The sequence below is a fragment of the Neodiprion virginianus genome, chromosome 1 (assembly GCF_021901495.1).
Source record: "Neodiprion virginianus isolate iyNeoVirg1 chromosome 1, iyNeoVirg1.1, whole genome shotgun sequence".
Classification (NCBI taxonomy): domain Eukaryota; kingdom Metazoa; phylum Arthropoda; class Insecta; order Hymenoptera; family Diprionidae; genus Neodiprion; species Neodiprion virginianus.
In genome coordinates, this window is record NC_060877.1 from 24011724 (window position 1) to 24030013 (window position 18290).

The following is an 18290-nucleotide window of genomic DNA, read 5'->3' on the forward strand; positions in this document are numbered from 1 at the left end:
AAGGCAATATATTCATCGGTAGCTTTTAGACGAATATTGATGCGATATCAAAGGAAGATAGTTGGTAATTTTTAATTAGTTCTTCCGGCTGCGTTTGGCGAGGCGGAATCTTTTCTCACAAATCGTCGCAATTAGCACATGGCATCGGGTTAATATCCCGGGGTGATTACCAAACTGAAAATTAGTTTTATTCGTGAACGATTGACGTGTATTGATGTATGTCCGTTTAGGAGAGCGGTGCTTTCGGAGGCGAGATTTCACGGCTTGGCTAATTGCGCGTGGTTAACTCCCCAACTCATTAGGATCGTTTGACCATGCTGGAGATGGGAGTGTCCGACATCGATCGAACCGACACAACCGTTCGGTCTATTTGCTTCCTCTGCACGCCTGATTAAACTCTACGGATAAAGTTTAAGTGGCGGTGTATTAGAAAGTGTTGAGTGGGCCAGATAAGAAATAAAGAAAGTAATAAAATACATTAAATTGGAAGAGAAGAAACCACAGCGAGAAACACGATTGACCGTCCGCACGGCATAAACCGCCTACTACGTGTATCGCGCATTCTTTCGGGAAGCGAGCCTTTGATTGCAGCTAAGTTAACAAAAATTACTAGAACGCATCGGAAATTGAGGGGTCGGATAGAAGAAGAGTGTAAAAAAAGCACAGCGTCGCGCTCGTTCCGACCCTCCATCTTATCGTGGGATATTAAAGTATTTTATCACTATCAAGTAATAATTGATCAGACCTTCGTGAAGGAAAAGTAGCTTTCATTCGTTTTTTTCAAGCATTTTGTGTATTGCAGTTAACGTGGCTTTTGATAAATAAACCAGTTTCATTAGTGGTCAGGTTTGTTCTCAGTGATCACTGTCAAACGTGGTTATGGGTTCATTCGATTTAACGTCTTTTCATCGTCTCCTTTCAACCATGGTCAATTCTGATAAGGTTATTCTGTTACCTACGAGAATTTGCTGAAGTCGCGTGGTGGCGGCGTTGAAAAGCTAGAAAACTACATACAATCCATAAAATATTTTTCGATTTCCACTTTATTTACGATGTTTGTTCAAATGGTAACTGTAGACCGTATTAACGATTTTATCAAACCGGTTGATGAATTTCACCAACTCCTTTGCACCACGATTTTTTTCGTCCCAGGAATCTTCGCACAAATTTACTCATCGGACGATATAAGCGTGAAAACGGTTTCAGCGATAATGGCGATATTGCAATAGCGTTGATGTATTTCCTCCCACAGCCCAGGGGTTCAACCGTAGATTACGTAGGAAAGCCAGTTGAGTGCCTCGCCCGCGACTTAGCCATGAATTATTTTTAGCCACCATCTGGAGGGGGATTATTGTGCAGTAATGTGCTGCAAATCCTTTTGACGACAGTGAATTAACTTCTAGGACAATCCGTGGGGCGACCGAGCACCGGATATGATCATGCTACGAAGAGTCTATGCGGTGACATTGGCACGTAGCGCAGGAGCACAACCATGCGGTCAATAAAAAGTGGAGGTACCTGATCATGGTGATCATGCCCTACCCCATCAGGGGAGTGAAGAGTTGATCTTGATGAAACTGGACTCGCTTCGTTACGCGGTCCTGTCCACTCTGAAAACGCCTAGCGCCACGACACGACATATATCACGACGGGGTTGCCGCCTTGCTTAACTCCTCATTAGAAGAAACAAATTCCCGGTTGCCTCAAGCCGCGTGGTTCAGGCCATAAAGCCGAAACGGTTTCCTCGGAGGCACTGGATGGAGGAGATTTAGAAAAATCTGGTAGTCGCTCATTCGGGTTACGACGACAATAAGCGAGCGTCATGCCACGCGTCGAGAAAAGTTACGATGATTAGTGTAATAACGAAAAGACCGATAGCAGTTTTTGGTCAAATTGAGCCGGGACTGTACCTGGTAAGTTGGTGCCCGGGTAACTTGTCTGCTCAGAAAAATTCGTCGGTCGGTTAAATTAGTTGACATATGTTTGTCTAATTAATTGGCACCGAGCCACCGGCTTGTATCACGCTGGTATAAAGCATGCCGCCTCGACACCCGGTGTAACGAATCTCCTTGTGCCGACCTTTCATTTGATCAAAAATAACGTCCCTCGTGCTATCGTGGCATAATAATTCACGGTCTCTTTTTCCTTGCGTCGTTCAGCAAACGATCATGAGTCCAATCATTTTGTTCCACCTCAGTGCGCGGACGGGACGTGTTAATCGCCGGATGATACAGTCGCAATTCACATGCAAATAAACTGCCTCCTCTCACCCACGCCCGCCATTAACCGAGGATCAAGTTGGACTGGAGAAACGCTTCGGTAAGTCCTGGTAATAGGTTAGCTTTTACCTATAAGTACATGTACTCTCTACGCCTTGGAATCTGAATTTTGCGAACCGGATTATCTTGAATGAGGTTAATGAAAAGGCGCCGAAGATTTCCAAAATGAATAAAACTCTTTATACTATCCATAAGACTTGTCTAATTCGATGAGTTCAAGTTTCAATAAACTAAGTGTACTGATAACCAGCGGAAAGTTCATGCGGGTTTCAATTGACGCGGTGTAATCCTAACTGGTAACGGTTTTGAAACGATGTGAAACAGTAAAAACCTACGTACGATTTTTAAACCGTTAAATAACGACAAAAAACCAACAAATAACGTGATATTAAATACGCCTAAACTAATTAGAACGCTTTTGCGTCGGCCGCCTCGGGGTCGAAAGTTTTTCTCAAAATTAACATCAGTTTTTTCGTCATACGGTAAGCCCACCTCCCAACGGGATTGGTCTGAGCCCCGTGCTCCGTCTTGGCGACCTTTAACCTCAGAAAGTAAGACGCCAACGCTTTTGTGCCATTCACAGCCTCGGGCCTGATTTCACGGCGAGAACAGTGGGGTATATTTCCCCGAAAACGGGCTGGCCCAGGTTCTTCTTTTTTTTTTGCCTTGCCTTTTTTGAAGATCTTTGATCCAAAGAAGGATCCATCTAATTGTACAGTACATCCACACGAATCGGCTAACGGAAATCGGGCTGCGTGAGAGAATCTCATGCACGGATCAACGTTATTTGAGATTTTAAAAGCGCAAAAACAACGCTGCCAGACTGTCTTTACATTTTGTTGTATGTCTAGAGCAAACTAACGACGGCGAATGTTATTCATTACCTTCAAACACGAAAATTTTTCAGCAGCGTCTCGAGCGTTGTCGTCACGATCGTTTGGCAATCTGACTATCCATTCTGCGCGGAATTTGTTTGTTCTTCAAGTTACCCCGGAGTTACGAAGCTGAATGATAAATCTTAACAACGTGCGCCAAGTAGCTTCTCACCCTTGAAGTCCTATGTGAAATACGCGATGAGTCAAGTCGATCGCAAGGATAACTGCACACAGTCGTACAGACGGTATTTAAATAAAATTTATTGCTGAATGAATCAGAAATCAGTAATTTTCCGATGCGTCAGTCATCTCGTATACAAGCTCATAAACTCCACCGTTCATCTATCGTGTCGTGATGTTTTATTTCCTTTTTCCCTTCTTGTCCGCGTTCTAGGCCGTACAGGAAGGCAGTCCTGCATTAGGCTGCCTTCACACAGAACTACGAAAATCTTGATACCCGCGACTGTCACTCAGCGGTTAGACTCGTGCAACAGAAAAACGTAATCCAGCGTTTGAAATCTGGTCTCAATTCAACGAATCGTACAGTTATCAAGCTCAGTCAGCACTTCGTACTACCGAAAATTCGCGATCTGTGTGAGAACGGCATAACGTCGCGTCTCGTCGTCCGATTGAATGCTCCCGAGTTCGCGGCTTCTGCCCACCCTCTGGGGACCCTTTGAATCCGGTTCCGGCACTGCAGCCATTTCCGGGTGAACGCTGCTCTTTGAGGGTGGCCACGAATGTGCTCAGTCACTTAATCCACCCTCCTATAGCAACCGCCACCCACCATCCAGCCATTGCCCTTTCCGAGCCATAAAACATTCCGTGGACTGATGGGACGCCCCATAAGATTCCGCAGACAACCCATCAGCCCGGCCATCTCATCCGCCGTTTCGGTTCCTGCACTCGCTTTTCCGTCCCCATTGATTCCCGCGGGGTCATCTCAATGCGAGAAAGACGGATTATTCGCCCGCCATGGCCGACCTCCGGGGCAAACAGTGCCTTCATCTTTTCTCTCGTCATCGGTAAAGTTGTGATGAGAAATAGTGTGGGAGAGAAAAAATTCAGCGAAGGACGAAAAAGTGTCAAGTAAAACGTGCGAAATCGTATATTTATTTATTTTTTTTCGTCATTGAATTTAAACCACAACAAGAATTGTGGCAATCGTGCATTGATCGTGAGGCAGCAATAAATTGGTTGAACTGTTCGGAACGATGACGCAGCTGTTTGGTTTGATCACATAGCTGAAGGCGTCACCTCGACGCTTTACGCGTTTATCGGAAAGAGGGTCGAATTCCTGACAAAGACGTCAACCGACTAGCCGAGACTCAGGTGTCCTCCACCTAAGTTTGCGCGTTTCACCACGTTTCCGCATTTTCTTATGTATTTCCCTTGCCTCTCTTATTCGCCAGCGACGGACGACATATTTGATGCCCCCTCGAGGGATTGCGGGTAGCTATGAATACTTTCGCAGGCCAGGAGCCCAGCGTTGCTCAGCAATTCGCGAAAGCTATTCTGTCCGATTGTTATGCACAACCGGGAACGCCGGAAAGACTCTGGGGCGTTTGCTTTTATCGCGGGTCCCTCCATAGACCTAGGCCATTTCCCATTTCTTGCTTAGCTGGGCAGCGAGAAAGATAGGGAAACGAGTGAAACTCAAAGCTCAAACCGGATATTTCCCATTTGCTTGGACCTCGAACATTTCCAGGCAGAGAAAAAACAATCGGCAGTCACATGCCACGTTTCGTTGGCTTTCGATTTATCCCCTGCTAGGCGCCCATCCGCTTTCTTCCTTCCGTCGTTGAAACGGTCAAATATCGCGACCCCGCGATTTCTGATAGCTCGTTTGCAGCCAGTGACGTCAGCATGACAACCGGTGCATAAAAAGCACATTCGCGTCAGTGAGTCCTTTCGCGCGTTATTCACCCAGCCGGAAAGACATAAAGGGGTTGGCTGCCGGTCCGGGTTGGAGATGCTGCGGCTGAAGGGGAGAGTCGGGTTCACTATCACCGGGGATGAATAGTGGAAGCTGATGAATCTTTCAACCTCGCATCGCACATCGTATATGCTCTAGGGTTCGCGAGATGGAGGGGGGGCCCTTCGCGAAACCAAGTCATTGACACGGCCGATTCGGGGATGGGTAATTGGAACACAAAGACCGCCATGAATGGCCACTGATGTCTTCGTTTACGATTATTGTTAATGGCGGTCCTGCGGTTAGTCCGGAACCACGTATTCTGTACACACGATGATTTACTCCGATTCTTCGACCTTCGAAGGACTCTCAGACTCGCTCAAGGATCAGAAAAATAATCGATAAGTTAATGCAGGCAGGTTTCAGGTGCTTAATTAGTCGTGACGTAGCTATGGTTGTTCGTTTTGCTAAACACCATACTGGGAGACTAGTCTTTCCTTTCATCGGTGCAACTTTCTTGGGCATTGATAGAAGTGCGTGTAAAGTCTCGGCAAAAAAAAAACAAAAAAACTAAGAATTCACAGTTTGCTCTAATTTGTCAAGCAAGCACTGCGAAGCTCGTGAACTGCCCCTTACTTTCCACTTCTCTTAAACCTCACGGCTGCAGACGCAGCTTGCAGCTGTGAGTTCCATGCGGACGGATTACGTATGCGCCTCATGTGCATAGCAAACTCCAGAGACGTATTGCTCAAGTTATTCATTCTCGGGCTGACCTTTCGCTTTTACTTGCTCTGACAGTGGCAACACAGCAAGCGTACTTCAGCCTTTGAGCAGAAGGAACAATTTGTCACTGCTTAACCAAACAGGCTGAAGACAGACTGACGTCAAACCAGCTCGTGATCGTAAGCAATATTTGACCTCAAAAGTGTCACAACTTACAAACACTTCTCTTTTGTATTGATAGGTTCGAAGAGACGAGTAGGAAAATTAACACTGTTACCTATGTCGCGACAGCACACATATATTGACCTGCATTACCTGTATTGTCTGGACTAATCAAGTGTTAATCACGAAGAAGGGTGAGTATTTATTGATCCTGCGATCAAAGTGGATTGTCAGGAATGATCGCCTGCGACGTTAAGAGATGACGCGACGGTGCGTCAAACATTAAAAAAGGTCTAAAATGGCGGATTACAGGAGGTCGGGAATTGGCGCTAACAAAATGCCGAGCAGACCAATTGCCGGAGTTTGCTAATCCTGCGATTGCTGAACGAACGCCCAGCTGCAGCTATATTAGCGTGAGACGGCCGCGTAAACAGCGAGCAATTGGTCATTCGCCCGGTGGCAGTCATTCCGGGCTGGACTGTGACTGTGCCGTGGGGAAAGCGGAATCGAGAGCCGACATCATCTTGCGATAAACGTGATCACGCCTGTGGGCATAACCAAGAGAGAACCGCTTAATCGGCGATATTCTCCCATTTTTAATTAAACTTTTTATTGTTCGCCTGGTACGGTCAATTTCATTTTTAATCTCCATGGAACTGGTAGGTTTTACGACGCTTGTCGAGCCTGTCGTTCGTTTAATTGGGCGTCCCGTGGCCAACATGGTCCTCTCTTACGATTGCAGCTCGTTACCGTTTACCATTTCGCGGGAATATTTGGGCCACAGCGACTCTGTTGGCGACGTTACAGCCGAGTAATCCAATTCGCACGAAATAGGAATTTTTATTCGCATCATCCAACGCGATAAAACAGTAGGTATTGAAAAAAATTGAAGGTCTCTCTGATCCCCACCTTATACCGCTCAAGCACATTAATGTAGATCTGCGTAACGTTATTTCAAAACGAATTCATATGGAAGAGAATATCCATGCTTCAACTTGCGTAAAGAGGCTTTCGACATCAAATATTTAATTGCCAAAGTCCCACCCCTAGGACGGGATTGTTCGATGTCATGGTAATTTTGAGAGATCCATTAAATTTCATTTACTAGACCATTACGCTCACTGTGTGATCTATATCAAGAGTTAGCAGCCCTGATATCTGTTCATTAGAATGTAGAACATTCAGATTGGTTGGTATTTGTGACACTAAAAGTAAAGCTCGTTCATCTTCAAAATTCTAAAGAAACAACGTGCATCAAATCTTCTGCATGTAATTAACGAATGTCAAGGATGAGACTTTCCAATGCCAATAGCCAACAATTGATCACCTTAGCTTTTTAAAAACAGAATTTTCGTGTCAGAATATTTAAAATGCACGGTATAATTTATGTGTCTCATTAAGATGGTACGAAAAAGGACTTGCGCCGTACTTCGGGACGCCCCCTCTCACTTCACGAACCATGAGATACCGGACTAACCGGACACAGCAAACTCATGTTCCAAGGCATGTCGACCTGCAGGTCTCGAAGCAACAAACCTGGAACAATCGATCCCTCGAAACCGATCTCCAGAGACTTACAATTAGCGCGGTTAATTATCATCACAGAAGACCTGAAGTGGGAATTGCATGGTCTCCGAAGTGACTGCGGCTATAATGCACAGTGCTCTTATACGTGCATGGCTTCGCAGCAGGGCGCCCTGGTTTTGGGTATAAGGATATTTCCACTGACCTGAAGGACCGGAGAGAAATCGGTTTATCGCGCCATTGTCTAGTGTATACCTCTCGTCTGGGCTATACGAGCAGCGCGCGTTCTCCACTCGACGCTGTTGGTCCAGGGCTGGCGACGAGGGAGGCGACGGGCTTAGGTGTAGCGGCGACCATAAAGCAAGATTAATGAGGCGGGAGTGCAGCGGGTAGACAAGAGGCGCGAGACGGCGGGGGAGGCTGGTGGCGCCAGCTGACCGACAGCCCGACTCACAGCCACCCGGTTCCTACCCGCATAAGCACCCCATGGACCATCCCATCCGTCTCCCATGCACGCCATGGTTCCGTGAGCCGCGTCTTGCCGGCGCAGCGTGATGGTGCGAAGTTGAGTACTACTCGGCTCCACCCTCGCTCAAAAGTACCGGTAAATAGGGGGCTCGATCTGTGCCGCGATGACCTTTTGAACGGGTAGCTTCCAGCGCGCCGCGCGCATTCTTTATCGTTCGCTAGTTTGAGTAGTGACTAGGCAAGTTGGGCCGACTAATTAGCACTTAATGGGGTGCTAATTATCAAGGGTGAAATAGGTTATGCTATTGGTGGAGAATATATTCACGGGAAGAGGAAATGGTCAATCATTGATTAATCGCGGGTGATTTGTAATTGTTGGTTGTAGACGAATGGACTGTCGTACACGGATTGATTGATTTGATCGTGCAATCGTCCAGGTCAACTCATCAACATTGAGGTGCTTGAAAAATAACCCAGTGAAAAACAAGCCTGTGAGTATCAATTAACAATTTCTCTACCGAATGTGAATAACTCGCGACGTCGAATGTCGCTGCAAACGGACTCAGTCCGTTTGTTACGTGGAACCGGGATGAGATCCATTACTCAAGACCCCGTGTATGATCCCTGGTAAAAGCAGCGTGAGGTTTGTTTCTTCCCAGCTTCTCCTATCTGGTGAAATATCAGTGGCAGGTCGGAAAAAAAAAACTTGAAGAAAGAAATGGCTTTGATCAGGGTCGGTTGGCTGCGAACGAAAGTCTTAGCTTCGGTTTCGTAGGGTCCAAAAGACCGCAGAACTAGCAGCCGCCACCCGCGAGGAACCGGCATCTGAGAGTATTTTACGGCTTCGTAAACCTTGCCGCAGGCGCCCGGCGTAGTAATTAGCCATTGTTTCGCCGACGCCCCTTGCAATGAAACGAGTCCGACTGCATCAGCAGGCCGCAGCGTCTCTGCGGTCCATTTCCGTAAATACGTTGCGTCTGGGGGACTGTGTTAGACACTTTCTCACGATCTGCACAATCGGGCCATACGCCAACAATCAGCGGAGAACAGTTGGCCCCTTTAACGTCTTCCCCGAACTCATCTGACATCTGTAATTTACGGGACTTGCTATTCGGGAGGATTCACATCGCTTCAAGATCAGCGTCAGACAACGCCCAGCGTGAAAGCTTCCGAGTGAAATTGCTAGTGTGGGTATATCTACGGAAGTCTTATGGAAGCGTTCTTATTCAGTTCTGATGGTAGGTGCTGGGCGTGTGTCTGGATTACTGAACAGGTGGATGCTTTTCAACTCCTGTTTTCATGTCTTCTTACAGCGCCCTCATACGATCCTGAAGACACCAAGAGTCCTATTCATCATACCACCATCATCATTCTGCACCACCACTTTTCCACCAGACGTATTGGGCATTACATTTCCGAGGTGAGCCACTTCGCCCTAATTGTCTGCAGTTTTTGTAGCGTGTATCACGTTCTCATGATCACAGGACAAACACACGTTTTTACAAAAGGTGGTAGTCAGCAAACGCTGGATTGAAACAAACTTGGCCGGGCCGTATACCTAGTTTCCGATTCTCCGTACAGTTTCCTTACCGGCCCCTCAAACTCATTACATTACCCCCAGACACCACACTTGTTCGACAATCAATATTTTTTCTATACAAGTTCCCGCATCTCCAGATGTCAAAGTTCGGTCTTCAGATAAACTATTTGGAAACGATGGAGCCAGACGCATGTCCAACAACCTTTTGCCATTCTCTTATTTTCACTTTATACCCCGATCTGTTACGGGTTCGATTCGGATTGCACAGATTCAGTAATGGATAGGCTAAAGTAGACATGACCGTGGCTGGGATCGCAATCACGTAATCGTGTGTCGTGCCGACTACCGCTATAACCATTCCGCCATTCCCGTCAGGCGCCGCACTCGTCTGTCTTTCTCTTGTTGCTCCGTTTTTGCCCACCCGTTCGAGTTAGCTCGGATCCGCGATGCTCCAGCTACGGTGTAGCATTTTGCTTTTTGCAAGGTAGACCACAAGGTTTCTTGCTCTTACGCTATTGTATTGCAGGTAATTGACGGATCCGGCGTTAACCGAGGTGTTGACAATGTAACTTTGTACCTGCTTTCGAAAGTGAATGAGAAGTCAAAACGATCTCCGTGCGATCTCACGGTCATTAACCTTTGCTGAAACTCAATATCTACTATCGAGTAAGTATCTCGTAAAACTTTTAATAGATGTTTAGTCGTACTCCTTACAGAGATTAAAGTTACGAACACATTTCAGGGGCGTGTTGATTTTCCATTAAAAATGTAATTTTCTCTAAGAAATCACATTTCAAATATCACAAGGTTGATGTCGGTTATGACGGTTCATGCATAAAGCAAAGGATTTCAAGAGAAATGCAAAATTTTCGAACATTATTCATTGACACAATGACCCAGAATCAATTGAAGCGTTAGATGGTCTCAGTCTAAACAGGGAGAGTTCATTTCTTCTACGACATCTTCACTGGATGCTGGGATATTGAAGATATTCTACAATAAATACGAATTGATAGTGTAGATAAGCGATTTTTCACTGTGGCCGATACGACCTTGGGTCCAATATCTGTTTTCCTGGGGGTGCTGGGTTCCATATACCCCAGTCCTAACAAAATTCTTTGTAACGAAACTTATTGAGTGTCCTCTTTCGCGGTTCCAATTAATTATTTGTATGGAATAACATTATATTGATGTACAAATCACACCAAAATTAGAAATGTTATACATTATATCAGTTTCCTTTGATTATTCTATCTCTGAGATTTCTGCTTTGATAAATTCCGAAATTTCATTCTATAAATCGTACTCGCTGATACTTTATTATAAAATAGACCACACCGCAAAAAGCTCGAACAAAACCGTACAAATGGCTGTGTAGCTTTGAGCCCTGGTTATAAGTTACCTGTAAACTTAACAGCACCCCATGTGATTTCATAATTTCATCTAATGATTGAGTTGCAGAGGAATTCACAAACATTGAACGTCAACCCGATGAGGAGTCGTATCGAAGGAGTCAATGGATTAGGTATTTCACACAAGTTACAGAGAATCGAGGCGGTAAATCGGTAATGGACCGTGACGCGACATTGGCATCTGTCTGTAATTATTTCACCGGGTCTCTTCGCCATTGTTGTACCAGAATCGGTACCCAACGGGAGGCTTGGTTGTGCCGAAAATAAACAAGCTTTCATGCCCAACGGTAGCAGCACCCGGCATTTTCTCATGCCCTGGGCAAAAAATAGGAAACGAAGAATGTCACAATAACCTGAAAGCGTTTAGAGTAGTATCTACCCGGCTTAGCTATATTATTGATCCTGGCTACTCAATTTTCAATTATAAAAAAAATACGCACTATGGAAAATCTAGGGTTAAAATTCCAAACATCGATATCGATATCGTTTTCAAGCATTCCTGGTGCAGCAGATGCATCGTCTTTTTCCATTGAAATAAACGATCAGGTATAAGAGGACGAGTGATCGAATTTCAGTTTAAAAAGAATGAGACCCTATAACCTTCAAGTGTCTCCTTATAAGCAACGACTAGTTGTCTCAAATTACTTCTGACCAGCATCTCAAGAAGAGGATCACGGACTTGATGTAAATTATTACCAAAAACTCCAACTTTCCCCTGTCTTTGTTTTGTTCACGAAAAAAAATTGATCACGTGGTAAACATCCGAACGTCCCTTCGTACGTACGGTTCTTTCAGTAAGACTGAAAGTTTGAACAGACCTTTTATTTGCTATAAGGGTGAAAAATTTCCCACTGTTTTGGCTTCTGGCACCGGGCAGAAGAGGCGAAACGACGGACATCACGGATATGTCAAGTGCCAGTAATCCAGCATACCCCTGGCGCCCCGGCGTCTCTTTGCCGTCGAACGAATGTGCGCGAGACACACTGTGTATATATAGGATCCGACATCGCGGCGCCAGCTTCGCGTGTAATATATATGCGATCCCCCGGTCGCATCGTCCTCCGCTTCGGCGTTGTACCCCGTGCTCGAGAGTTTTGGGTCCTTGCGAGCGACTCGATGAGCATAAAAAACGAGCGTTTCGTCCTTTTTGCATCTTTACCCGTCTTATCGTCAATCTCGAAATAAATTTCTCATGCGAAGGGGTGCGAAGTTTCAAATCAATGCGTTTCATTAAGAAAAATATCATTCCTTGCACCTTGAGTAAAAATCACCAAATCTCTCCGAAGTGCGAGGACTCTGGGAGTTGGTACCTCATCGATCACGAACTTGAAGAGTCGGCTGTTGATCGGCAAGCTGACTATCTATGACTCACATTTGAATGAGTCACTCTGGTCATAGATGAAAGTTTTTTTTAGGAAGGGTCAAGGCTGCTCTCTATCAATACCTCGACATTGGTGGATGGACGAAACGCAGAAATTGATCGGCACGACGATGGTGCAAATTGATCCTACCTCTGTTCGCTAAGGCACAGCTTCTTTCCCACACGTACACACCGTGTATGCATTCTACAACCACGGATAGAATCCGTGTCTCGCGCTCCCTTTCGTGTGGCGCGTTGTCCTCGGGACCGGAGTTCACAACGCTCGCGACCCATATATGGTCACTCGCTGTATAATTCATCGGCACAGACACAAGTACGAGCAGGTAACCAGACATACACACCTTCTTCAGATCAGGCGAACGTAACCAAACGTAACAGATATATCTGAACGGTGTTACTTACCCACAATGTGCACGCATATGTCCAGTTCGTAGATGCGGGTACTTCGTAGCTACGTATTTTTTTTTTTATTGTCAAATAACGTCAAGGAGGTGGATTAAATGCAGAAACAAAATAAGCATCGGCTGATAATTTTTCGATCAGTCGATTCTTGCAAAACCTTGGCGCCACCTTAGATTTGTGGTAGTTGGGCAGATGCATTTTTGTCCAAGTTTATGGAACGGATTCCAAGAAGTCTGTTATAACGTTTCACGAACTTTATAATACATTGCTCGATGGAAAGATCTCGTTTTTGTTCTCGATTTTTTTTCTTTTAACAGATATCCGTAGCTTAGAAAAGTATTAACCTTAGCTGGACAAAATGCTGTTCAGAATTTTAACAACTTAATTTTCTCTGATACAGTAGTTTAAGCCTTGTAAGAAAAAGATTTGAATCAATTACCAATAAGTTTTACGAGGGAGAAAAAATATTCCCAATCATACAATGCCGTGATAATAAGTGCAAGGTAAAGGTTTCTCTGGTGATGTTTTGTTAGTATTCGATTTCGGCTAATGGCGTTGGTAACAACCTGTAGTCACAACATCCAGAGGGGTATCCGGTAAAGGTGTTAAAGGTTAATCTGTGACCGAAGTTAATTAAGATTCTTTGCTGATCCTAGAACGAACACTGATTTCAAAATAAAAATCTATCCGTGATCTGATACCACCTAGAACGAATTAAAAAGTGTCTATAGTTTGAAATCGAGTTTGCCATTTGTTGAGGAAAGGTCGTTATCACCCATGGAATCAAATTAGTTGGCCAACATGTATTAAAGCGTGGGCATATGTTTTTTCACCAATATGAAATATTGTTCAGTGGATAACATTTGGAGTGAAGTAAAGTCTGTCGAAGAGAATTGTTTAAACGTAGACGAGTTTACTCCTCGCTAATTTTATTTCTTGTCAAATCATCGCCAGGAATGCTCCAGATTGAAAGTGCTCGGATGTTTCCAAGACGAAAGACCAGGAACCCAAAATAGTCGAGTCCAAGACGCCTATCCCATCGAGCGGGTCCGGAATACGAAACGCACTATAAAGTGAACCCGTTCTTTTAATTATCCCAAGCCGATGGCAGCCTCGAGGAGGCTGAAGAACCTCGGCGTCCGAAGACAAGGGCGATGGGAGAAGGGTGAGAACATTCAGGCGTGAAGCGATGGACCGTATCGATTAATTTTCGTGGACCACAGGTAATTGAGCGAACAGCCAGCCTTACGTCCAGGTTTCCTCGTCTTCGAAGGGACCCCAGATCTAACCATAACTCCGCCTCGTCCTCACCAACAATGAGGTCTCCAAGGATCGGGCAGGTCCTTGCGCCTACGGTGACTTCGATTCTTGTTTGAAACGATTCGATCGAAAGTTTGACCACGGGTAAGTATACATAATATGAGACATCTTTGATCGGTGCGCCTTAGGGATCCCGCTTTCCGGAAGAGTTTTTCCATTAATCACGGTCGTTTTAATCGATTTCGACTGAAACGCGAGTGAAATTACCGCCTGCGGTAAGCAGCGCGTCCAACAACCCCGTGGGAATGCTATGCCCGATTCACCCGGCTCTTCATCGCGTCCGGTAATTCAGGAGTAATGTTGGCAAGCAAACGTCATGTACCTACAACGTAATTTATACAAGGTTACCCCGCGCGGGTCGTGAGGTTGTAGAATCTACGGAAAAGTTATTTTTCCGTTTTCATGTCAACTACGAAATCTTCGATCGTAGATTAAGTGTAAAGGAGTTGATTACATATCTTCAATGTTTCATATTCTCATTTCAGAAGTTCGCAGTACACTGAAATTGGTTGAGGAAACACTTTGTTGGGCTTTGTTGGGACGAATGATTAAAGATCCACAGTCAAACCTAAACTTTACCAATAAAACGAACTTCCTTCACAAAATACTAGCTATGCACTTAATTCAACGTTCAACAAATCGACCGATTACTTAGCAAAGTGTTTGGCAAAAGTTTTTCACAAAAGCTTGCAGGATCCCGTTCTAAATATAAAAAATATCCAAATTCATATGAAAGCACAACGGTTCATTACGCAGCTACGCTTGTCTGCAGCGAACAGTGGAAGGTTAATTACTTACGGTTCTCGTTTAGTCGGACAACTTCTGCGCCCCGTCGAAGATTGAATTTGGAAACGATTCTATTGTCGTCTTAAGATAGATTGGAATTAGTTGTGTAGGGTGGTGGAATGAGAGGAGGGGCAGTCTGGCGCCGTTTGGACTGCAGGCAGGCGGCCAGACAGGTGCAACCGTCGTCACCCGAACGGGTCCCGCGTGGCTCCTTGGGATCGCGGTTCGATACACATACTCAAATATTAGCAATGCGTATGCGTGTTGGATTCGTCGGGGAGCGACGACGTTGCCAGCAAATTCCTGCCTACCTTCGTCGACAAAAACAAAACGTACACGATCGAGCTTACATGGAATTTTTAATGGGATAATTGGTTAATTGCAATAAAGAAACCTGTCTAAGAAATGTTGCCTTAATCTTTGAGACGTGGTTTGTATTTTCGCAAACTACACTGAATTCGGGCGCACAGTGACACGCGATGCTTTTGTGCCTGCTGAGTTGCCTGCTCTGCAGGCGCACAGATTATACCACTTATTCTGCTTCGGTTATTTTTGAATATCGTACAATTTATTGGAAGGTAATGTAATAGATGATTTGCATTTTCAGTTCGGAGGCGGATTCCTAGAACATTTTAGAACAAGATTTTACCATCACATGAACGTCGTATGGTTGAAAATTCTGCGAGTTTATTCTGAAGGAATCACACTGAGAGAAATTTTTAATCCCGGCTACCGCTCAGTACTTAACTATTTTCATTTTTTACCACAATCGAAAAATATAGTTCTAGGTAGAAAATGAAAATTAGTTTTCTAGCTGTTACCAGAAAGTCTAGTATCCGTTGTTATTCTTTCTCATTACGATCACTGTTACTATATTTTCTTGCAACTGTTGCGAAAATTTAATGCTTGTGCAACAATAAATTGATGTTGAAGCCTTATTCAACTAAAAAAGTAGAGTAAACTGAACAAACTGATTTTACGTTGCAATTACCAAAAAAGGATCGAAAATAGCGTAAAATGGTTACGTGTACCTCGTTTTTTGTAATGCCAATGTTCAAACAGTTTTTTTAACGATACCTGTTTTACTGAATTTTTCGAATTACTGTAACAAATGAAATTTTTCTCAGTGTAGCTTCTTCCTTTTGAAATATAATAATACCGAACCGTTTAATTTTTCAAATTCAAAAATCTATAACTAACTGAATGAGGGATTTTTTTCAACGCTTATCCACGGTCGGTAATGGCATTGCGGTTTCAACAGTGTGCGGTATTAATAATCGACAGACCGACCAATGGTTCGCCGCTCTGACCGAATCATCCCATCTCCAGCGACACTACGAGTATACTAACCGACTAAACCATAGATGAATATAGTTTTAATTGAGAAAAATAACGCAAGTTCTTGAATACATATAAAAACGAATAATGAAAATGAATCTATCACAAGGTTCGCTGCAAATTAACTGGAATGAAGAACAAAAGTCTGGTGGATTTATTTTAAATTTTGACAAGCTGTTAAAATTGTTTTTCAGTAATACAACTTTTTGTAAATTTGACGAAAAATAGCTGAAATAATTACTTCACTTTCTGCATAATATCGACGTACTTATCAAACCATGTTTTCTTCTTCTCTTCTTCGTCTTCTCAATTGTTGAAATGCTAAATATTAATTGTTGTCGATTCACAGTTTTTCAAAGTGCTAAAAAGGACGGGAAAAAATATGTTTGTCACAGGGCAGATTTTGTAATGTTCAGAATTGTATAGATAACATTATTGAAAATTCGACGGTTGTATTTCAATAACTGATTTTCAAGAGCAATAATCCGATAGCTTTCAAATCATTAAATCCTCTTACCAACGCAACATTATCCGTAAGGTAAATTTTTATTCTGTAGGCTGTACGTATTAACGTTATCAAAACGTACTCATGGTTATAATCTGCTATTCCGCATCAAAGGAAATTGAACCGAGTATAGTTACACCTTACACTGTTGCACATTTATTTAACTTGCGAAGTGAGAATTAACTATATTGTTACGTATCTGAAAGGTGAAGTTGAAAAAGTTGATAAGGCTTTTCAAAAAGAGATACATGATTTGGAGCCACCTGCAATAAAAAGAGTACCGAAAACGGTAATCGAAGGCAGTATAGCAAGAAGATGAACCCGAGAATTTCTTTGCATGTATTTGTAATTGAAAGTACAGATCATTTTGTCATAAACCATAATCATCCTTATCAGATGAAAATAAATATTTTTTTTAATATTAGTGTTACAAGTGCGCGTGATAGATTCTTATTATTGTTAAATGAAAAGCGTCTTAGCCCAAGAAGTACAGACACGTGACTTCGACATTTGATATACGTGTCAATAAAAGTAGATGCAAGCTGCAAAATCTTTCGAAAGCTTGAAGTCTTCTGTGTTTAACGATCCTTTGCTCAACTTTGAGAAAAATTATCAATGCTAGCTACTACCAATGATATGTCGGATACATGTTTTTGTTTGCAGAACTATGCAAAAAATCTGAGAAACATCAGAAACATGCACTCCAATCATCATACATCATACATAGTATTAAAGTTCGTAACCAGAGTTTGGATGTTCGGATGTTCAGAAAGTGACGTCACCGAAAATTTTTTCTCTCTGACCTCATCGATCTATAGTAATCGCCGTCAACGAAAATCAGCTAGCCGAATTCCTCAGTCTGGAAACAACCGCGCAGTAGAACGGACGTATGAGAATCGCGCTCCGCAGATCTCGAGTACCGGGTTCTCTGGTGCAACTCGAGTTCCAGGACGAGCGCTCCGTAGTTTCTACGCTCCAGATCCGCTACCTGGTGAAACACGACTTCCAGGACAAGCGCTCCGTAGTTTCTGCGCCCCAGCTCCTTCACATGGTGAATTTCGACCTCCAGGACCAGCGCTCCGTAGTTCATTAATTCCGTATCATCTGGTAAAACACTAACATGGAGTAAGCGAGCGCACAATCACAAAAACTAGCTGCACTAGGCATCCGACCCCGAGCGAGTTTTAACGAGCGATGGTTTTACAGCTAGTATTACTTAAACTTTGACTCAAACTATTACTATTTAAAAAAATTTCAAATCTCTAAAGATTTAACTTCCAGGAGCTTAGATGTGCAAATACGTGATTTTGGAAACGGATGAAATAATACAAAAAACTATAGCCCAAAATTTGGCTCGAAATTAAGACTATTTAATTCATATCAACAACAAGTCGAGTAGCATCGCTCAACTCGCTGTAATCACTTTTGGAGTTTTAGAATTTCAGCGAGGCTCTTGTAAGCTCATCTTCAGCTGCTGCAGCAGACTCAATTCACCTCACCCAGTTTCTGGCACCCACTGAAATCAGGCCGACGATGTATTTCCACAATGGACATCAATTACTGACTGAAGATATCGATTTTCGTCAACACTCTCTACAAGTATGTTGATCCATTCCATCTCTCACAAATATATTTTTATTCCATGTTCCAATAAACGAAT

At 43.7% G+C, this 18290-nt stretch overlaps 1 long non-coding RNA gene across 2 annotated transcripts; it reads left to right on the forward strand.

Moving 5' to 3' along the window:
• Nucleotides 1–12319: 12319 nt before the first annotated feature.
• Nucleotides 12320–14830, forward strand: LOC124301556 (uncharacterized). 2 transcript variants are annotated; one of them, XR_006907512.1, is made up of 4 exons: nt 12320–12602; nt 13647–13846; nt 13905–14344; nt 14487–14830. It is a non-coding gene; the product is annotated as an uncharacterized LOC124301556 (long non-coding RNA). The 2 variants fall into 2 exon arrangements; XR_006907511.1 differs by lacking the exon at nt 14487–14830 and having other exon boundaries at nt 13905–14418.
• Nucleotides 14831–18290: the final 3460 nt, after the last annotated feature.